The sequence below is a fragment of the Podarcis melisellensis genome, assembly GCF_964234715.1.
Source record: "Podarcis melisellensis genome assembly, chromosome: 4".
NCBI lineage: Eukaryota > Metazoa > Chordata > Lepidosauria > Squamata > Lacertidae > Podarcis > Podarcis melisellensis.
The window spans coordinates 36,982,318-37,005,595 of record NC_138531.1 but is presented as its reverse complement, the minus strand read 5'-3'; the positions used below and the strand labels follow the sequence as shown (position 1 = coordinate 37,005,595).

The 23,278-nt window shown below is 41.4% G+C and overlaps 2 long non-coding RNA genes across 2 annotated transcripts; one reads left to right on the top strand and one right to left on the bottom strand.

Moving 5' to 3' along the window:
* Window positions 1–9,458: 9,458 nt before the first annotated feature.
* On the bottom strand, window positions 9,459–16,762 carry LOC309368909. The gene is made up of 3 exons (XR_014167964.1): window positions 16,574–16,762; window positions 13,107–13,205; window positions 9,459–9,558 (listed from the first exon to the last, which is right to left on the bottom strand). It is a non-coding gene; the product is annotated as an uncharacterized lncRNA (long non-coding RNA).
* LOC309368908 lies at window positions 9,468–22,175 on the top strand. The gene is made up of 4 exons (XR_014167963.1): window positions 9,468–9,575; window positions 11,205–11,311; window positions 21,204–21,376; window positions 22,045–22,175. It is a non-coding gene; the product is annotated as an uncharacterized lncRNA (long non-coding RNA).
* The last annotated feature ends 1,103 nt before the right edge of the window (window positions 22,176–23,278 follow it).

Sequence of the window (23,278 nt, the reverse complement as noted above, 5' to 3'; positions counted from 1 at the left end):
ACGACTTTGGGATTTCAACCATATGAAGTAGTTTAATTCTGATTTCAGAACTCAAGCACATTTGTCCATTTTGAAAGCTATTTTGAAAAGGCACACCACAAAGGTATGATTCAAATGTTTGGGCAGTGCACATGGTGCGGTCCTCATGTCATCAGGCAAGGCATATATGGTATAGCCCTACATCACCCTGGAACCCATGAATTTACTTATTTGAACGAGAAAATTCCACTACATGTGGAATGCCTCAGGAAAAATACTTTCAGGCCTTATTTTCTTCCTGATATATAAGCATTTGGACAGGAGAACTTTGCTATGAAACAACCCACCACGTGTATTTTGAGATGGAGATGCCATGAAATACGTGGATTTCCTATGTGAAAATGTGAATATGGAAGTGTTCCTGGCCTATGTGAGGACACCACCCTATTAGAAACAGCACATTTCAATCTACTCTTAGGTAGAGGGTTGTATTCAATAGCTGTGAGAACCGAAGGTGCTTGCACAACCTATCTCTATATCCCCTTCCTCTCTGCAGCCCTTACAACCCCTAAAATCATCTCTGGGTGATTTTGGGGTCCCCTCTTGAACCTTATGAGTGAGAGGCAGAATTATCAGAAATTGGACAGAGGAACATGATTCAAGTGCACTCTGAGGGAGGGTAGAACCATCCAGTTTTAGATAATTCCTCTTTCCCTTTGGAGTCCTGTACAACACAGCTCACACTGCTCAAAAGACCCCCCCCCATTTTCCCCCCATAGAGGCTTTCTGGGGGCAAGGTTGCAAAAAGGAAGGAGGTAAAAGAAAGATATAATTATATAATAATAATTTATTATTTGTACCCCGCCCATCTGGCTAGGTTTCCCCAGCCACTCTGGGCGGCTTCCAACAAAGACCAAAAATACACTAAAATGTCACACATTAAAAACTTCCCTGAACAGGACTGCCTTCAGGTGTCTTCTGAATGTCAGGTGGTTGTTTATCTCTCTGACATCTGATGGGAGGGTGTTCCACAGGGCGGGCGCCACTACCGAGAAGGCCCTTTGCCTGGTTCCCTGTAACTTTGCTTCTCGCAATGAGAGAGCCACCAGAAGGCCCTCGGTGCTGGACCTCAGCGTCCGGGCAGAACGATGGGGGTGGAGACGCTCCTTCAGGTATACTGGGCCAAGGCCGTTTGTGCAAGCTGCCTTCTACATTTGCAAAGCTTATTCATTGCAGGGCAATAGTTATAAAAATGTTTCAGATATCTGCTGAAACCTGAACCTTCAGAGGCCCTTAACCTTAGTATATTTTCTGGGGGCTCATGCAAATAGGAAGCTGCCTTCACTGGCATCTGGTTGGCCACTGTGAGAGCAGAATGCTGGATTTGATGGGCCATTGGCTTCATCTAGTAGGCTCTTACGTTCTTACCAAGTCAGACAATTGGTCCACCTAGCTTACAATTGGTGACATTATCTGGCAGTGGCTTTTCAAGGTCTCAGACAGTAAAGTCTTCCCCAGTCATTCCTGGAGATGCCACCTGGGATGCTCCACATCAAATAATATGTTCCACCAATGAACTGTGGCTCTTCACTTATGATTCTGCCATGATATCCTAGATCTAGTGTGGACAGCTCTGTGCTTCCCATCTTAGAGGAAAGAGGAATGAAAACTGTTAAAAATTAAAAAAGACAAATAAATGCATTCTAATTTGAAGAGCTATTTAGCCATGAAAACCAACAGTCTTGTTTGTTTCCTAATGAAATACTTTGCATTACTTGAATACCAGACGCAATACTTGGTTTGGATGCACAACATGAGAGGCCACTGCAGGGTGTGCCATGGCAGAGGAAGAGGTTCTAGGAAAGAGACACCAGTGGGTATCATTTAACTCAACTGGCAGAAAGCAGGATTCCAATGTAGACGGAAGAGACTGTCAAGCAAAACTGTGGCTCAGCTACACACTTCAGCATTCCAAAGTGATCTTCATGCTCTTTCCAGCTGTCATAATGCCAAAGACTTGCACTTTGTTGTGGAAGTGTGCTCTGATCCTTCTCAAAACCGCCTTTCCTTTCACAGTGCCAGCATGCCAGGTATTTGTTCCCATATATTTCTAACATCTTTCAGTGGACTAAAAAAAATGTGGACATACTCAGAATATGGAAAGACTGTCAAATTATATTCATTAGTCTATGGTGAAAACAGGCAAACACTGAGTCTGAGAAACGCTTTATTAAAAAAACCACAACCCTACTGTTATATACTCAATTTCTACTTATTTTTGAAAAGTCTAGATTAATTAGAAAAAGCTGTGTTAAATACAAGTTTAAGACATTTTGTAGAACTCCTACATGTATGTTAATTGCCAATCTGACATGGTTTTTTGATCTGTTGTTTCAGTTATTTGCCATCTGATCTTTAATATGCACAATTCTGTATGTGTAACAGTTTTATCATTGCTTTTTCTAACTTGTGGAATACTTGCAGAGTTGGACACCCCCTCCCTTCTACTTTTGCTTCTATAGCACTCTTTAAAGAGCTCAAAGTATTTCTAAAAATGGGACTCAAGGGAAATACTTCCTGGAAACACTGTTCTCTCTTATTATAAAATGTGATGGAAAGATTATTCTCTCTTGGGAGTGTTTGTGAAGTGCTACTAAGAAGAATTAGGAGAGAGACATTTTCTAATTATGTTTCTTGCGTGCATAATCCAGAGCTTGGAAAGTTCATTTTAAAAAGGAATTAGATCCAGTTCAGTCCCTCCAAAAAAGAACTATTTCCACTCCAGTTCAATTCACATGGGTAGTCCAATTGCACTAGTGGGAATCCTTGAAGTGACTTCCGCTTGTGCAATAACTTATTTAAATACAACCCACTGATTCAAAGTTAAACAGTATTTGAATCAGTGGGTTGTATTTAAATAAGCAGTATTCTGACACAGGCACATAAACTGGATCTGGGTGGGATGTTCCTTTTTGTCCATCATAGGAGAATGTACTATATCCCAGGGCTGGGCACCAGCCAAAAGAAATGACTTGTATATGTGTTCAGAGCTGTTCCCGGGTCTTCCCAGTTTGACTCAATATTCAAAACTGAATTAGATCTGTTAAAACTGAATTTCTAATACCTATCTCCATTTACTATAACAGGAAATCTAAAAACAGCTATAACACACCCCCTTCTAACAGAATTGGATACAATTTGCAGTCATAAACATCCCTGCAGAGTTGATCAAGCAGACACATTTCAAAATGGACAGTTTTGGGGTAGCTACTATAGGAAACGTAGGGGCAGGGGGTAGAAAAACGGGCATGGATCCCCAGAAAAAATGGGGTGGGTGAAATGTCATTCTGAGGGCCGTTGATGGATTCTGCTCCCTACTGATATTGGGAGGGGATACCATCCCTTGTCTCTGTGAAAGAGAGAGAACTCTGTTGACTTGCATGGGAGAAGAGTCTGGTGGACAAAATACCGTGGATCTCCAGGAAAGACTGAGATTGGGAAAAAATGCCATCCTCTCAGAAAGGGCCCTGTTACTCCAAGGGTCATTGGTGCAGGTGGCTTCTGCCTTTCACAGATTTTTGGAATACAACGAAGATCACTCCAGTGACTTGCACAAGGGAAGGAATTGCCAGGCTTCAGGGAATTGGCTTTCTCCCCCTTTGGCAATACAGTAGTACCTCACAAGACGAATGCCTCGTAAGACGAAAAACTCGCAAGACGAAAGAGTTTTTCGTTTTTTGAGTTGCTTCGCAAGACAAATTTCCCTATGGGCTTGCTTCGCAAGACGTCTTGCAAATTTGTTTCCTTTTTCTTAAAACCGTTAATACCCAGGGTGTATTGCTTGAAGAGGTGCAGTTGCGACTTGACTTCGAGGAGCAACTCATAGCACGCGGTGTGGTAGCCTTTTTGGAGGTTTTTGAAGACTTTTTTGAGCTTATTGAATCCGTGCTTCGCAAGATGAAAAATTCACAAGACGAAAAATTCACAAGACGAAAAAACTCGCAGAATGAATTCATTTTGTCTTGCGAGGTACCACTGTAGTTAAGCAGAACAAAGGAAAAGGAGTCTTCTTACCAGGCACTTTAATGATCACAGCAAGAGAACAAAGAATACCTTCCTAGGAATGGCGGTGCTCCCAATTAAGGGTTCCACTCACTTCCTCCCTAGTCACCCATGTCACTACCGCATCATGTAACCTGATCTCATAACCACTGTGCTGTCAACTCATCGGTTCTTCTTGACCTTGGACTGAGCAGATGGATGCTTTCCAAAGACACTGAATCTGTTAACCCTCTCTCTCCTAGTGCATCTTCTCCTAGCTGTTCCCTGTCCGGTATTTCCCAGCTTCTGTCTTCTGAACTATGTCCCTCTGCAAACCACTGTTCCAAATCTATACTGTCCTCCTGCTCCTGGGAAGATTCAGGATCCTCCTCAGGAGCAAGGGGAGAGGGAGGCTCCCACCATTCCTCCTAAGTGCAGCCCTCGTCAGCACGGTCACTGACAGGAATTGCTTTACATGAGGGCGAGGGGACAGTTTTAAATCCTTTATTCAAATCACTCTATTGGAGTACCATAGGGAAATAATTCAGTGTGATACAAACCTGTCCATCAAAATGAAAAATCCCCCCTCTCCTCCCTCCCATCTTAAACTTTGTTTGCTTCTCTATTCTACTTGGTCTCATTTCTTGGATTGGCTGGGTGAAATGGCTGTGTATGTTTTGGACAGCTAAGGCCACAGAAGCTCAGGGAGTCCCTGAACTACCTTGATCCACTTCGTTCATGGTACCACCCAACTTGGAAACATAAGAACCTACCCAAATCATTCTGATTCTCTTTGTAATTTGGAGTATACCCCTAGAACGGATGGATCCCTACTGTGTGTGCTGTGGTTTTCCTGACATTGGTAAACCAGAGGTAGGATGTGCTTGTGTGGTTGTGATGGCCTGGGATTCCGATTCAGAGGATGAACCAGAGGAATCCCAGCCTGCACAGGAGTCCCCGCCTCCAGGGCCGGCTGAACTGGGGCAAGGCCTAGATGCTGAAGAGCCTGCACCTGTGACAGAGCATCAGGAGCTGGCCCCAGGTGAAGCCCTTCTGGCCCCAGAGGGGCTTGACGACTCAGTGGCCACAGGTGAGCCTCCTCCAGGGCCCAGTAACCCTTCGGCCTCTCCTGATCTGCAGAGGCTTAGGGCAGAGAGGCGAAGGGAACTGGTTGCCCCCAGGAGGAGTGCTCGCCTTAAGGCCAGAGGAGGCGGGGCTCCTGGGGGCCGGGACCGCCCCCGGCCTTAGAAGAGGATAAAAGCCCAGTCAGCCCGGCCCCAGGTTGCGGGAGCAACGTCGTTGTTGGCTTCGGACCTTCCTGTGTTCCTGATCCCTGCTCGGCTTCCTGTTCCTGACCATCCGATGCTCCAGTTCCCTGCTCGGCCTGCTGTTCCTGTTCATCCGGTGTTCCTGTTCCCTGCTCAGCCTCCTGTTCCCTGCCCGGCTCTCCGCCTCGGACCTCGCCCCTCTTCGTGTGGACTCTGCTTACACCCACGGTACCTGACCCCCGGGACCAGCACAGTGGTCTTATGTAAGCATTATAACCCTTGTTTGTGTCCTAGAGCTAAATGCCATCTTATGAGTATGCTTAATAGACCCTATTGTACTGCAGAGCCCCATATTTTTTCTACATTGCATTATCATGTATTTTCTCAGTATGATATATATGGAATGTCTGGATGCATGAACCACCACAATAGCTAACTCAATTATTGAGTGACAGTGATCGGAATCTTAAGGAAGCTTTCTTATTTTCTATTACAGCCCCAGTTCAGTATGTTTCTGGTTTAATTCAGTGTTTTTCTACTGAACAAATCTGTTGAGACTAATAAAAATGCATGTAACAGTTCAGAATTAATACTAATTATATCAAATCATTTTTTCATGAGTAAGTTTTGAAACTTGCACTCAAAAAATACAGGTTCAGTCTTAATAATAATTTTAAAAAATCTTATTTCATAAAGATCCCCATGAATCAAATAATTTAAAATGATTCTCAGGTCATATTTAGTTTGAAAAATTAATGAGGCGACATTATCCACATATAAAATAGACTATGAACTGTAATTCTGACCGCAGAGAAATGGAATTCTTTGAATTTAAAGTATATGCCATTAAAAAAAAAAAATCAACTCACCAGACGCATTTTACTCTACATCGATATAAGTGTGTATTATTTTATCTCAGCAGGCTCAAGAAGCCCATAAAAAAAGATATTAAAATTTAAAACTGTTTTTGGAGACCTGTAATTAATGACTGATTCTGAGCTGTTAGGAAGAAAATATGGTTTTGTAGACTAATTTGGATACCTGCTCCAGAAGGGACTTGCTCTATTTTATTCATTGTACAGCCCACTGTACTATTAAGCACCAGACAAATAACAGCAACAATGGTAGTAATATCAGACCAGCTCACACTTATCAGAATATCCCCTCCATTTGTGGTGGTGAATGCAAATATTTACAAGCAAGGATCATGCATATATGAAGAATGAACTGCACCACATGCTACATTCCAAATGTGATGGGTGCCTGCAAATGTCTACACTTTTCTGCCATGTATATGGCGGGGAGGCCCTTTTCCAATATGTGTATGAACCATCCAACACTAGCCAATTACGCAACCTCAAGGATATCTGTATGCCTTGAACCGGGGAAGGGAAACTTGTAGCCCTCCAGATGTTGTTGGATTCCAGTTCCCATGACCCCTAACCAGTATGGCAAATGGTCAGGGATGACAGTGAGATGTTGTAGTCCCACAACATCTGGAGGGTCTCAGGTTCCCCATCCCCTAACACTGATAATAGATAAGTAATCAGCTATTTGATTTGTCTAATTCCAGCTTGGAGGACCTTCAGCTATTTGGGAAAAACTCTGTTTACAAACTGAGGATTTCCTTCCCCTGCTTTAAAGAAACAGATGATGGAGCTCCTAGCCTGTCCGGAAGTTACTGCATCACAGATGTGGGTGATGCAGCCCAGATGTTGTAGCTCGGCAATGTGAGTAAAGCACACTTAATATGTTTATTGCAACTTTCTTCTTTATTAAAAGCTCTTTATGAAATGGGTACCTGGGTTCAGTCTGGGCTCAAGTAGCCCAAGAAGCAGAGACTACACAGCCACAAAATAAATTTACTTCTGAGCCATGTCACTGAGTTCAACAGGATTACCCATGAAAGATCTTTACAGCTGCAGTACTTAACATGATGTATATTGGTTTTTAGTATTACATTATGGGCCTTTGAGGAAAACACCATCAGTATCTATCAAAATCACCTAAGGTCAACAGAAACAAGTTTCACTTTGTTTTCCGTTTCATTTCCAAGGCTATTTGGAATTTGATCATGCCAGGTGAATGAATGCTACGTACAGGAATGAGCAACAACAGATTGGATCCAACGATCCTTCTGAAGTATCAGAGTTTCCCCCAGGTGCTTTTGACTCAAGTGTTTCCAACTTGGGGAGGGGGGGAGAGAATATGGATTTAAAATGAGATTTAAGTTAATCAGTTTCAAACTGAATGGTTGTATTATTTCCAAACCAATCTGGTGGGTTGAACACATTCCAAACCCACTTCATACAACACGGTGCCTAATATTTCTGCTGGTTGTTGGAGATAATTGTTTAAAACTTCAGAAACAGATGCTAGTACTGGATCTGCTAATGTCTCCTGTGGTTCTGCCTCCATCATAAGAGCCAACTTAGGGGCTGTGGGGGCTTCAGCTCCCACAATGAAATATTTGAGGAGGCCAAGCCCCCACAAAGTTGACGGGCATTCCCATTCAAATGGTGTGTGCGCACTGCGTCATGTGATCGATTATGTGGGGTGAGACCCCACAATATCTTATTCAAGTTGGCACGCCTGGCCTCCATTGTTAATGGAGATGGGGGAGAAATCAATAACAGACAAAAGTACAGTAGTGTGGAGCATATCCACTGAGCTCCAATGGGGTCCAAAGAATAAAGACTTATCCTCTAGTCAAGGGATGGATTGGGGAGTCTGTAAAGCAGTTGATCTTGTTGCCAGGGCCACACACCAAGATGGTGCTTTTTCCTAACCTTTAAGGGTTGCCAGGTCACAATCTGGACAGCATTACCCTGTCTCCATATGGACAACTGTAACAGAGGATGGGTCTGTAGAGGGAACATAGCTCAGTGGTACACCACATGTGTTACATGCAAAAAGGTCCTTTTTTAGTCCCTGGCATCTCCTTGTAGGTCTGGGAAATCCTAGAAAGCTGCTGTCGCCAATCATTGTTGCTAATATTGGGGTACACAGACCAATTGTCTGAATCAAGGTACTTTCCCCTGTTTGTCTGCATATTGCCATTCCACTTCTCACTACTCCATTTCCACTGCTGCTGCAGCAATATCCTTCCAGTTTATAAATTATTTATTTTTTTCTGGGAAAGAATTAAGATATGGGTTCCTCACATCCTTGTTGGACTTCAAAGCTTCCTTGTTGTTGCTCCTGGATAGGAACTTAATGTTGTAAATGGGTCAATGAGATGTGCTAAATGGATTTTTGGCAACCGAGGTTTTTAAAGAAACTTGTTACATATTTTCCAGAATTTATTTTATCCAGTTTCTCATGTTACATGTATTTCCTCCATCGTGCTATCAGCTAGGATGGCCATCTTACATCACAAATTTTGTGCCAAACCCTCTAAGTCTTCCATCAAAGGCAGTTAGGTCTTCTCCCTCATCTGATTCCTTTGTGTCGTTTCATCCTCTCCTTCCCTCATCCACTGTATAGCACCCCTGAAAGGTAAGACATCTCCCCTGCCATTATGCTATCTATTTTATTTTATCTATTTTATTTTCTTCTCTATGGGCACCTCCAAACTGTTGCTATTTGGGGGCAGAATTAAATCACATTCCTGCGAATTCAGGTTGCCCTAACCTGCTTTCTCATGAGATCAGATTTTTGCTATAGTTGGTGGGGAAATTCACTGAAAAGCCTGTTCTGATGCAGGGTTACTGAACATCCTTGCAAACAAATCGTAATGAATGCTTATCAAATGGCCCATGTAGTCTTGCATCTCCCAAAACAAATTAGGATTAATGTTCAATAAACAGGTCATTTGGAAGCTCCCTATCTCTTTTTCTTTTTCTTCATGAAGGGATATTTGGGATTGGGGCAGGATTTTTCTTTGATGGGAGTATGCTTGAAACTTGCATCCATAGTTGTGCGGTAATAGTGTCACAAAACCAACATGAATGTAAAAATCTATATAAAAAAGAATAAGTATGGAAAGGGAGGCTGCTGGCTAATGAAACCATCCACAGGAAACCTAGTCAATTCATGCTACTCTTTTTGACGTGTTAAACCTGATAGCAATTGGCTTTTTCAGTAGCTTTTGGAATGCTTTAACCAGACAAATGCTTCACCGTTTGTCCAGATCACAACTGCGACGTACTGAATTTGCAAATCATCAAACTGGTTCTTCTAGATGCTTCTGTGTTTTGCTGATCCTGGACCAGTTTCTCAGTCACTGAACCTTATGTGAACTGAGTGCCTCTACAGTCGCATGACATTCCTGAAAAAGAAAACAGGGTGAGTTGCCTTGATAGATGGATCCCCAAATTTCAGTGAAATGTATCTCAGCCCTTGTTTTCTTTGGTACTTAGCTGCAACAATTCTTTCCTGGTTTTTTTCTCCTTCCCCACCCAATCTCTCCTTAGGATGTGTTGATCATGTTATTGCTGCTATTCATGCGCCCGCAAACTATTTTTTAAAAAGTTGTATTATGGTAATGCATCTGCATCTGGGAAAGGGTGAGGCAAGCACAAAACCCCTTGAGCAATTATTCTGTGATGGTGCACAGAGTTTCTTTCCACTTTAATTGCATTGCTCACCGCATGTGTCTGGCTGTCTCCTTTAAACATTACTCCTTTTTTTTTTTAGTTTAGCATTTTTGGACCCCAACTACTCGCCTAAGCTGAGGTTTGCCTTAGCATCAGGGGCTTCGGTGCTATGTGGTGTGGATCATGTTGCACTTGGGGGGATAGAGAAATATAAAAATTAGCAACAAATCTGAAAGCACTTACTCATGATGAAAAATGTGTCTTGTATAGAAATATTTGCGGAGGGGATGTAACACAGGGAGTGTATTAAGATTCAAAGATATCGGAGATGTGGGTTTTTATAGTTTTAATTTCATTTGCTTTTAATCTACTATCAAGTATCCTGACTGCATATTTTTATAGTGAGCAACACCAGTTTGAAATATGCTATCTACACTGAGCAACAGAAAGGACAGATAGGGTCTGATCATGTAAAAAAACAACACCAAGGTAGAGGTATCTATTTATTGCTAAGCCTTGCCGGACAGCTAGATTTGCTGGCATGCTAATCTGAAGCTGAGCACTATATAGTCAACCCACAGTCTAGAGCCTGTTGCCAGAAGGCTCCCCACTCCAACCATCTCATAACCTCTAAATTCCCTCTCCTCCCTCTTGATGGCTGTTTTCTGAAGGGCTTCCTCCTGATTTTGGCCAGCTAGATCATGTAGCATACAATGTTCCTGTTCTTGGAAGAGGGAAAGGAAAGACGGCAGAGCAGTCATCTACACAATTTTTGCAACCGCCCTGCTTCCTCTATCACGGCTGTATTGAAGTATGATATATCTGGAAACATGTGAATAATAGCAGCTAAAGACACAATTTGACAGTCTCTGTCTTTGTCTTATGCTGTGATTTCCAAGTTCATTTATCATCCCTGGGTTGTTGTTTCTGCTCCACCACTTGCTACTACCTTTATCAATTCCCTCATTTCAAATCATCAAATAAAGTTTATGAATTGAGTTGCTGGTTTGATGATTGTGGCTCTTCCTAACAAAGTAAATTACCTAGTTAGGAGTGTGCAATGTTTAGTGTATGATCCTCTCTAAATTCATAGCCAGCGTCTATGGGAAAGCATATATTAATTCCTATTTATGAGAAAGTTTGGTACATTACATTGTTGCGATAACAGGCTACACCAAATATTTTCATGTTTTGCAATCCCGTTGAGTGCCATGGTTCATTTTAGCTCTTGTTTCTGTTTGCCACTTCTGTATTTTTTCTGTTGTGAACTGCTCTGGGATCTTCAGATGAAGGGCAGTACAGTATACAAATTTTAACACAACAACAATACTATTGGTTAGGACTTCTTTCTTCTTTCTCCTACCTCCATTACTCACAGAGTGGTCACAGCTGATCAGAGACTATGCAGTGAAAATGGTGACGCCATGGTGCTACAAGCCAGTCAGCTTTGTCATCGAGGGCAAGCAAAGTCAACTTAGAGTGAAGGTATTTTTTTTTATTCATTACTTACATGAATGATCTATAATCGAGAGAGATTATAGTAGTACATTCCTAACCAGATTTGGCAACCTGCCGGTACTGTTAAGGGATGGAAATTAGAGTGCAGGCACCACTTTCTGAATGGTTTGAGTTTTATCAAAATTGTAAATAATTGTTCAAGTCTGTGTGAATTCTTGACCTTGGCAAAAAGGTTAATGAAAAACAGCAGATACCAATTCATGCCTAGTTGATCATCACCTTCATTTTGAAAAGCCTTTTCAAACATCAAAACTCTAAAGTCTTCTGCACACCTGCTAAGAGTGTTTTAAATCAACAATGACCATCATCTCATTATCTGAGAAGAGGCTTTTAACTCTTCCCAAACCTGATTGCAAGTACACATAATTGAAGCTTTTTTTCCTGGCTTTTATTGCAAGATAACTCTCTAAGCAAACATGGAAACCCTGAAGAAACAGAGATCAGAAAGCCATTTTAAGAATCAACATCCCATTATCTGGCTGGAAAGAGAAGTGCTTCGGATTCACCTACAGATCAGATCATGTATGCCCATGCTATGCAGTGTTTTCAAAAGAGTAGATGGGAAAATGCAGATATTTGGTGCGAGAGAAATCTGAAACTTCAATAGCTATCTTATCCCACTTTTAGGTTGATCTCTCTCCTACCATCTCCCTCTCATTTTATGATTTTTTTTATTGATGGAGAATGCTCAGAAACTTTGCCAGGAGCTTGTTCCTTATAAGGGACACCAGTTTGACTATATGCCCTTTGAAGTCAATTTCAGTTTTCAATGGACTTTAATGTCAAATGATTCATTCTTGGAGTCAGAGTGAACCATTCTTCTCTACTGCTTGTCATGATGGGGGAGGCAGTGAGTTCAGGATGAACAAGCACATCAGCAGAGCCAATCTGGTGGTCCTATCGATGGACCTGTACAGCCCTGACCTAACCACTTCTCTTTCTCCTGGTGAGTGGCAGCAACACTGCTGCTGGGAGGCTATTGCTCAGCTCTGTCCTTACCTGATGTCATTAATTCCTTCACAGCTTTACAGCTAAGATCAAATGTAGAATTATCTTGCCATCATTCCTTGTTCTTCTCATTCATGCCTGTCTTCATAATTTCAGAATGATGGATCTGAGGCTGATCAATGGAAACAGATGGGTCAGCACTGTGATTTCCCTATGAAGTATTCTTGTTTGAGTTCTGTCATTAATATCTTTTGTATATTTGTTGCTTTCCATGTGCATTTTTAAAACCAGGATATGGTAACAGCACCATCAGCTCCTAGTCCCAGTCTGTGACTGAAAGCCATGAACACCAGTCTATTGAGAAAACTTTTGATTAGTTTCCATGCTTGTTTCAAAACGTTAAGGGAGCCAAATCAAATTGCTCAAGGGTAACCTCTGGTCTGACCATTTCTGTTTAGAGGGGGATTCATGGTGTTATAGTTTAGAAATAACAACTTTGCACATGATTGGCCACTAAAGTATTTAAGGCGGCAGTACGGCACAAACAGAAGACAGAAATCATATGCTGTCATTTCCAAACCTTGCTAGAGCCATGCTTTTTTAATCATAAAAATGAAGCAAGTGAAAGCCATGATGAAGTAAAAGGTAAGTGAGGCCTATGCGGGGGAAAGGGTTCAATCGGCTATTCCTAAAAGCATTTCAAAATGGCAGGATCAAAAAGGGTTAGCTAAGCTATTAATCTCAGTTCAAAGAGCCATCAAGTAAACTCCCCACTGTGCTCAGAACTAGATTGAATCCTTATGAACATACCAACCTGTTGGCTCTGGACCTTGTAGAGCAAGGAAAAACAATTGGGAGGCGAGGGATTTTATTGTTCTTTCGACCAAGTTCCATGCCTGCTGGCTTTATCAGTCTGTCAATAATATTTAAAAACAATTCCAGTTTACTTAGCTAAATTGTTATTCTTCTCACTGTATAGGACCCCCCCAGCCCAGAAATGTACTTCACCAAGAAATGTGCTTGCTTGTTATTTCTCTTTGTATGTATTCTGAATATAGTAGATACTTCAATTTGCGAGGTCAACAATAATACACTTAGTGCCTTTTTCATACGTACTCAGAATGTTCCATGTAAGTATCTCAGTAATTTTCACAACAATCTTGTGTGATAGGCCAAGATATTTTATCCATATATGAGGAGCAGAAACTTATCTAAGGCCACCCAGTGATTTTGTGGCTATGTTTTGATTTGAAGAGGGGACTTCAAGCATCTTGCTCGTTCTCTTAACTACATTGGCATTTTCTGAAAATTGAAACTAAATATAGATGGGGCAGGAAAAGAACTGAATAATACTTGGCTTCTGTGAGGACTAACTGTTGAGGAATGTGATAAGATGAGAATGGGCCATCTTTCAATTTCATGTTGTGAATGGTGATGAGAGATTTCTCCCAATCTCAATTTGGCATGGCTTTGTTCTTTCCAAACTTTTCTAGACAATTCTTCAGAAATGAATGGGTTTCCATCCCCCATGAAATTTTGAAAGGATCTGACCCACTCCAAATGCCTCCCTGCCAGTCATTCACTTACCCTGTAGCCAGATTACAAACACTATTTTTTGAGCTCCCACCATCCCCCTCTCTTTATCAAAAAACTTGTCTTCCAATAGCCATAATAAAAAAATTAAGAATGACAACGCATGAAACAAAAGAAGGCACCAGAAAGAGCAAGTGCTTTGTTTATATAATCAGCTGATCTGAGAGAACATTATGGTCTAATCTTGTGCCATGAGAACCGATATAGTTTTATTAATATTTATGAACATTAACTCCTTAATATCACAAAATCTGTATCAGTTAACAAAAAATATATTTTACCAAATCACATTCCTTATTTGCTTAAATTTGCAGCATCAAACTGAAAGAGTGTGGTACATTTTGATCTGATTCACATGCACTGTAAATTATTTCCAAAGGCTGTTGCTTTTTCAAATGATTTAAGTATTGTACAAATGGTTCATATAGAATGACAGAACAATTATTTTTATCACATGCACAAATCCATTGTGCTTTCAGAACATGTGAAGAATATGTGCTCTAACTGGATAAAAGCGGAACACACGCTATTGTTCAACAGGCAATCAATACCAACAATTCCATCAGTAATTTTGAAAACGCTCATGCAAGCAATGAGTACCAGAAATTTGATCAGACTGAATTCAAACCACTCTTAAACATTTGCCAGTAACTGAAACTGAAACCAAACAATGTGTTTTGAGGTTTATAGAAACAACAACAAAGTATTTTTTAAAAAAATGATTTAGAAATTCTCAATTGCAGACAAAGCTGACATGTGATGGTTCAATGGAAACAGAAATAGCTATGCTAAACTATCCATGGACAAGCATATATTGGGCATAGTCCAGCCAATATTTTGATTCTCATTGAGTTCAGCGAGAGAGTTGAAACACATGCTTAAATGTCTCCCACAATGGAAAAGAACTTAAGTTAGCTAGATTATAGTCTTCATTTTCTAGACTGGATTTCAAGTATATGTGGCCAAAGAAAATAGCTAATGTGAGTACCCCATTTTTAACCAAATCACACATCTGATCATTTGCGGAATAAAATAGGCAGATGGTCGACAGATTCATTTCTCTTGGACTGGATCTGGACCAAGTAAGCCACATGTAGGTCTTATTGAAATCAATGTGAAAAGTTAGTCATTACTCGCTGAGCTCCCATTAATCAGAATGGGACATAAGCGCGGCTACTTTGGTTTGGTTCCTACCCACTTGAGGAGCAGTTGGTGGGCAGGGAGGCTGCTGCACACCTGGTCTCCTGTTATCGGCATCAATGTGCTTCTCCAGAAGGGAAGAGGCAGTAGTGAGGATGGCACAACAGAAGAGCCAATCAGGGGCTCCCAACACTGCACCTGCATTGCGCCAAATTCCTCACCACCTTGCTCCTCTCAAAGTGATGTAGTTTATGAGAAGCCAGTTTGTGGTACAGTTACTTCCTGCCCGGCTGCCCTTCACCCACTGATTCCCCTCCCCTCATTTCTAACTGTAGCATAAAGTGTGCCAATTGCCAGCTGCAATCCTGCATACAGTTATACTCTATATAGGTGACAAGTTTGCCCACCACCACTCCCCGGGCTTTGAATTTTCTTCCCTTGGGGGCAGTAGTGGAGGAAGGGGGGTGCGAGGGGTGCGGTCTGACCTGGGTGTCATCACTGAGGGGGGTTACAAAATGACAAAAAAGAGTTGTCGTTTTTTTAATTTAAAAATGGGCTCATTAAACTTTTTAGTTCAGTCAACAAACGTAATGAAACATGGCTGGCACTGGGCGCCACACCGCAGGGCCTGCAGCGTGCCTGAGCCATGTGTCTCTCCTGGGAGTGACATGGTGGCTTGGGCGCCTGCAGGTTCCGCGCTGCCTGAAATGGCAGCGTGGGACTTACATCTGCCCTCCGCCTCTCCCTCAGTCACCCTACAGTTGAGGGGGAGGTGGTGGAGAGTCTCCATTCAGCACCCCCTGCTCCCATGGACAGCTTGCCCTGCCCATGGCTGCAGGACGCATGGGCCGCAGCCAACACCTGAGCGGCTAGCTACGCCACTGCTTGGGGGTTTCCCAGCTGGTTCCTCCCACCATTCCTCTGCGTCCAACCAGTCCATGACGATGCATTATTTTAAAACATTGATTCCAAGGAATTTAAAGATGGACAGCAAAAAACGATGTATTTTAGCTTACCAGAACTTAAAATGGTTCCAGAACAGCACATTGTGTTTGTGTATTGTGAACAGATGTGAAAGAAGTGAGAGCCAAAGAAAAGCATGAAATTAAACTTAAATGCAAATGCCAGTATTTGAAAACAAAAGTACATACCCACTTCTTCTTTTTCAAAAAAAGTTCCCTAATAGTCCTTAGTACTCACTTTAATTTTGTCTCCAGCTGCCAAGATAATATTGGACATGAAAACTGCTACCCATCCCTGTTAATCTAGAAATGAAACACCTATCGCTATTGTTTCCAAATTATATTAATGACTTCCATCTGATTTGCTTTTTTAAATCTAAATATACAATGACGTTGGCAAGTAGTTATGTTCTCCTATTCCACCCAGTGAAATGAACACATTCTTAGATTAACAGAAAAATAAACCCAAGAAGCAAGTCGCTGTTCCCCCTCTAATATTTTCCCTCACCAGATTGTTGCAATTTGATATTTCCCCAAAACAGAAAGCAGTTCACAAAATAAAAAAGTGGAGACTTAATCATTTTACCTTCTCCTTGACACTTGTCACTCTGCAACTGAAGTAACGTAAAGTAGTGGCGTTTGTCCTCAGGTTTTCCTGGACATGTTTGTCACCATAGCAGCAAAACAGACCTTTTTCTTTTTTCTTTTAACAAAAGCAGATGCAAAGTCTGCAAATCCCTGGTCTCTTCAGACCACCAGAATGCTTTGAGGTGTATTCATATAAGTCCCACCATTTAAAAGGAATGCAAATGGAATGCCTGTTGGACTGTTAGGCGAATTGCATCTCTGCTCCCCCTGTACCTTAGCTTATATTTCCTTTGAGTGCCGGCAGATTACAGGTGGCTTTCTTTTTAATTTTTGTTTTATGTTTCTAGGGCAGACAATGGAGTCTTGTTATAGTTAAGTAGCTGCCAGTGAGAAAAAGGGTTCGGCTTTATGTGGAGCATTGCTGTGCTGTAATGAGACCCAAAGACAATATAGGCAAGCATCAGTAGCACGCTTCATTTTTAACTGTCTACACACCCAGCTGGAAGTTAAATAGGAAAGTCAAAAGATTAGATATCATAGCAGGATGTGTTAGGACAGTGACTTCCAAATTTGCTACCATCACTTTCCACAGATATTTGACTCCTGAAGTTTCCTGTGAGTTGCAAAGACTGGTGGACCATGTTGCAGAGTCCTATATTAATTTCTTATTCTGGGCATGCCTCCAAAGTTGTTCTGGTTTCTCCCCACATTATTTCTTAATTCCATTTCCCCAGTTGCCACATTCAAGGATCATTGGAAGGGGAAATAAAGGTTACTGGTCTCAAGCATAAAAGAGGATTGTGGTTCAATGGAAGAGCATGGGCTTTAGATGCAGGAAAATCCAGATTTAATCTCTGGCATCTCTAGTTATAACTTCTACTCAGAGTAGTTCCATTTAATTCAGTGGACCTAACCTATTCATGTTTATTAATGTCAATTTCTATGGGTCTATTCTGAGTAAAACTTACTTGGATACCATCTACTGGGAGCTTGTGCCAGTCAGTTGGTAATATCAAGTTAGATAGTCATTGGTAACCTCATTCCACAGCTGTATGTTGTGTGAAGTGCTTTATTTTGTCTGTCTTCATCTGTATTCATTGAATGGCTCAAAATGAGCAAAACGAAAACTCAACAGCTCTAACCACGTGCTGAATGTTGTTGAAGTTGTCCCTTCATCTAGGCTCAGAAATGCCTATCCAAGCAAAGTCGAAGGGCAGATCTACACCATACATTCGAAGCATGCAACACCCCCCATCTGCACCCCCCCGGACATCCTGTAGCATGTTAAGCAGATTGGGATGTGTTGTTCTGGGTAAGGGGAACCTACAATGCACAGAATCTTTTGGGGGGAAGTCATGCGCTTTCAATGTGTGGGGAATTTGCTTTAAATGTACAATGTGCATCTGGTCTAAGAGACTGTCTCATTCCTGCATCCTCCTGTTTTCAGCACATTGATCTGGAATGCAGGAAATTGGGTGAAAGAAATCGCCATTGATTCTATGGAGCTTTAGGATGATTGGTTTCTGAGCAGAACACAAAGCATCCGAAGCGTCTTATGAGGATCTTCCTTTCTGACTTTTGTACTGTGTATAATTATTAAATTATATTGGTATTACTTTTGTCCCAAATGCATTGCTTCACTGCTGCATCTAGGAATGAGAGTAAATGGGGGACGGATACCTATTTGTTGATTACCATGATAACTGTCTATAAAGAGAAACAACAGCACATTTGTTTGAGAGCTGTATAGCAACTTCCATACCTAAATGTAAATTCCATGCACTTTAGATGAGGGTTACAAAGGAATCAAATCCTTAATGGCAGGGTTAACTGCATGCTAATAAAAGTCACCTAGGGGATATATTACTTAAGCTTTTTTTCTGCAGGAAAAGTACAAGTGAGTGAAGATACCACATTCAGGAAATAAGATTGTCCTCTGCATAGCAAGGGCAACTATGTTTGAAGGGTATCACTAACATCAAAAGCCCTCTCTGGGGTGAAAATGAAGCCCTCCCAATAGGTCTGACCTCGATATCCATTCCAAACAAATATAGCATTCCTTTCCAGTAGTAGTGATGGGCTTGTCAAAAGAATTCTCTGTTAGATAGATAAACAACTGGTGGCTTCTGCAGCTCCGCAGATGCATTCCGACTCCCTGCTAGTTAATGGGCCTCCACCACAAGATGATGCATGAGAAACCAGACCACGAGAACAGCTTGGGTCAACATCGTACCATTGACACTTTTGGTTTGAATGTGGAACATGTGCTGCTCTATAAAAGTTGTGCGTAGAATTCTACATGGCAACACTGCAAATGCCACCACAGGCTATGCAATGCCATCAAACTTTCCAACCTTTGAATGGTGTGGTTTCAGAAATTTACTACGTATCCCATTATTTGTGTCATATATATATATATATATATACCTTATTTCTTACTCAACCTTCATCAGAAGATTCCAGGATGGGATACAACCCTGTGAAGAAAAGTAATCACACAATTTAAGAATAAAGTATATAAACCAATAAGCCACAAGATTAAAAAGCAGAGTGAAAACATGAAATGTTCTCAGAGGAACTGAGAAGGCAACCCTGACTAAAACGTTATCTAAAATGCTGGGGCGAATAGGAAGGTCTCTGAAAATATTGTAATTAATATTGAAGCCAATCATATCTCTTTGGGGAGGGCATTCCAAAGTAGAGGGGCCACCACAGAAATCTTAGGATTTAAGCATCTATTTAAAATGCTTTCCGTAACAGAGATGCTATCTTATGTCTGTTTGTTAACTAATTAGAAAAGTGATTCCATCTTTATTCCATCCAGTTGTGCTTTCGGGCATAACACATTACTCTCAGCATGTAAATTCTATACATTTTTTGGTTTCTTCAGACATGATATAAGAATTTAATCGCCTTATCTAAGCATGTCGGCAATGAGGTTAGTGGCTTCAGTTCCCCCAGTGCATAAATAAAGAAAAGTCAGATTATGTTGAAAAGCTTTTCCAAGTTTAGGGCATGAGATAAACTTCACAATGGAGAGAGAGAGGTCTCAACTGGGATTTCTAAAATGGCATTAACCCTTACTAATAAAACACAGATAATTAGCCAAAATAATGATAAAACCCCAGCAGATATATTTTCTCATATGCTTTCCTTTTTATTGTGAGCCTTGTGATATTACTTGGCAACCTTCAAGAAGAGTGATGGCCACACTGTTAACACATGCCCAGTCATGCTATGCAAACCCAGAGTACATTAATCTACTGACCCATGTTCTTAGAAGTTTCTACTTCACTTAATTTATGAAAGTCTAGACCCAGAATCCTGCTATTCTGCCTTTGACTGAATACTGTACATATCACTGATCTCCATGTATGGTTTATTACATCTAAGGTATAGTAAAATCATCGATCATCTACGACCTGCTGGTCACTAGGCAGGTATTTTTGTTTTAGATTTATGAGAAAGTGTATAAAGAAAATGTCCTAAAAGAATAAAGATATCTATTAAAATCTTACAGCCGGCACCATCTGGTATAGCCATCACTAGTGTTTTACGGCTTGCATTTGCTTGAAGTTAAAGTTTATAGCGTCCAATGTGTGGTAAAAGAATTGTGTCACTTCTCACCCAGTTGTTGTCGTACTATATATAGAGGGTGTGTTGCATCCATCATCACTGTGGCGACCACTTCTCAAAATATATATGGGATCTGTGATTTGCCTGAAGGTACAAAGGTGCTGAAGAGTGAATGAAAACAGATACACTCTAAAATTTTACTAGCCGGCTCTGCCTGAGCTCAGAAACAGGGTGTTTTCTCCTGGTCCTTTTTCTTGAGCTACATAGCCAAAGTGCTTGACACAAGGTTAGGAAGGACAAGGGGCGACCCTCAGATGCAAGGTATTGGGGACCACCAGATAAAGGTTATCACAATTCAAAATTCTCAAATCAACAGTTCCTTGATTTTAAGAGCATATTGTGTGGTTGAAAACCTAGACCCACAATCTTAATAGGACTTTATAGAGTTGTATCCAGATGTAATCATGCTTTGAGTAGACCAACTGGAAAAAAATGCAACTTAAATTTGAAGGATTGTCATGCCCACTTATCTGCTTTGATCTGTGGAACTGGCACTTTTATCAGTGCCGTGTTCAGTTTGCCCTTGCAATACTTCATTGTGGCAGCACGTCTGGAACTCCCTGCCCATTGGTATTATACAGGCACCTCGGATGAACTTTTGGTGCTTGCTGAAAAGTTTTGCTTTAGGCAAGTCTAACTAGGCACACAATCTTAATGATTTAAAGTGCACAATTTTTTAGCATGCTATTTTACTATGTAGAATGATTTTCAGATTGGTGATTCTATTTCTTTTTTTGATTTTAAAAGACTATTAATTTGTTTTTAGTGTTTGCTTTTGGTGGTATTTTAAAGGAATGCTTTAGACCAATGGTGGCCAAACTTGGCCCTCCAGCTGTTTTGGGACTACAACTCCCATCATGCCTAGCTAACAGGACCAGTGGTCAGGGATGATGGGAATTGTAGTCCCAAAACAGCTGGAGGGCCAAGTTTGGCCACCATTGCTTTAGACTGTAAACTGCCTAGAGGGGCTCTTGAAATGCTTCCTGTCATAGGCTCCTTTGGGAGGAAGAGCAGGATATCAATGGAATAACCAACCAACCAATAACCAACCAGGACGACTGGTGGTAGATAGCGCTGTGGATGGAAGGAGGGGGAAGCCTAGCTAGATCAAGCCTTCAGGTGATATTTGCCTGCTTTTCTCACTCGCCCAGAGCCCTTCCCACAGGTCAGTTGATACATAACAAGTAATCAGGATCCATCCCACAGGACAATTAATGCTGAATGGCCTTCTGGAAGCCAGAAGGGGGAAGTCCAACTGAAGCTGGCAAGTGGTCTTCTCCTTCACCAATCTCTTTCCCAGAATCCTCTTCAGACAATTGGTGAAAGATGACTTTGTGAAAGGCCACGGGAGTGGGGAAGGAAAGTCCAACTGAAGCAGATTCTGAGGTGTTTCCACCTGCTTCCTGTGCTCAGGATCCTTTCCACAGGGCAGATGGTGGTAGAAATACATGATACTGTGCACATGCGTGGCACCATCAACTTGCATGTGCCAACATTACAGAGAAAGGGATTCTGAGGGCGGGAAGAACATTTTCTCTGAGACCTTTGAAAAGAAGCTTGCGAATACCAAGCTGATGATAACTAACCAAGCCAAGGGAGCTTTCGCATCACTAGCTGTCAAAGCCTGTCTGCTTCAGTGATGCTCGGAAGCAGGTGTGGGGAATCTTTGGCCCTCCAGATGTTGTTGAACTGTAGCACCCATCTGGAGGGCCACTCCTGTTCTGGAGGTTTCTGGCACCAGTTCTTTACTGGGGAGTTGTTGATACTTTGTTTCCAGCTGGCTTTGTCTCTTATTTGTTGCCATCCTTGTTAAATCTCCTCTCTCTTCCACAGTGGTTCTGGCTCTGGTCATCATCACCTCCTGCTGCCTGTAAGTCACTGTGTGTCTCCACTTTCAACTGGCAAAGGCGGGAAACAGGAAAACACACACTCTGGTCATAAATTTCTGAGCCAAGCACTTATCTCCAAATATCGGTGTGTTGCTCTGCTTATATTAAAATCACATTGCAGTGCCCCACCCTTAACAACTTTACTTGGAAGCAAATTCTATATGAATGCTTGCAATTAAGTGTGCTTACGATCATGACTGAAGTCATATTTTATGGAATAGCAATTCTGGGATCAGAACTGGCCCATGAGCCAGTGAATATAATTACTAATACAAGCACACAAGTGCTTTCCCTGTGTGTCTATAAGGTTCGGCATGTGGAACTATTTATTATCTCTCCAGCGATTTTGGAAATTATCTGGCATCACATTGGTTCCACTTTGGCTTTATGACTGCAGTTTGTCCAACTGTGTGAAAAACACATTATTTACGACAATGCGGTGTGAAGGCATGGCGTTTTAAAACAGTATCCTTCTTAGAATGCGGATGCTTGCTTCCTGCTTGCTGTTTGGAAATGTTTGCAAAATGTGGACCGTTGCTCTTTTCACACTATGATATTCTGCTTTCTCCCGCCTTTAATCTGAAGCTGCTTGAAGTTTTAGATTAGGAGTGGGAGGTTTGGGGTTATTTTAAATGATGTGGGGAAAAAAAATCTCATTATGCTGCCAGAGAAAAAGACTATTACTGAAAATTAATGATAATGAACCAAAAGCATTAAGCTATCAGCTGTCGGAACAGCTAAGCTACTGACACATTTTAACATCAAAGCTGAGACTAAATTATGCCTATTATTGCTAGGTAACAAAGTGATATATTCTGTACATCTGCCTTAGCTGAAGAATTATGCACCCCCAACTTTATCTGTTCTCAGCATGTCACTGGGATGTGCTAGAACAATCTGACTAGTTTAAAATTCACATAACTCTTTCCCTGCTAAATATATCAAACTTGTAAGGAAGGTGCATATATTAAATGCTCTTGCAGAAGTAATTATTATCCAGATTAATCTACTTTTGTCCACAATGACAGGGCAAGGTGCCCAAACCTTTGTGTGGCTGTCCACAGAAGGCATTACTGCTGGCAGTGGGCCTCAAAGTCAGGGATACTGAATTTAAAAAACCCCACCCACCTCTATGCTATTCTGTATTTTATCTATATGTCTTAGGTGTTTATATATCG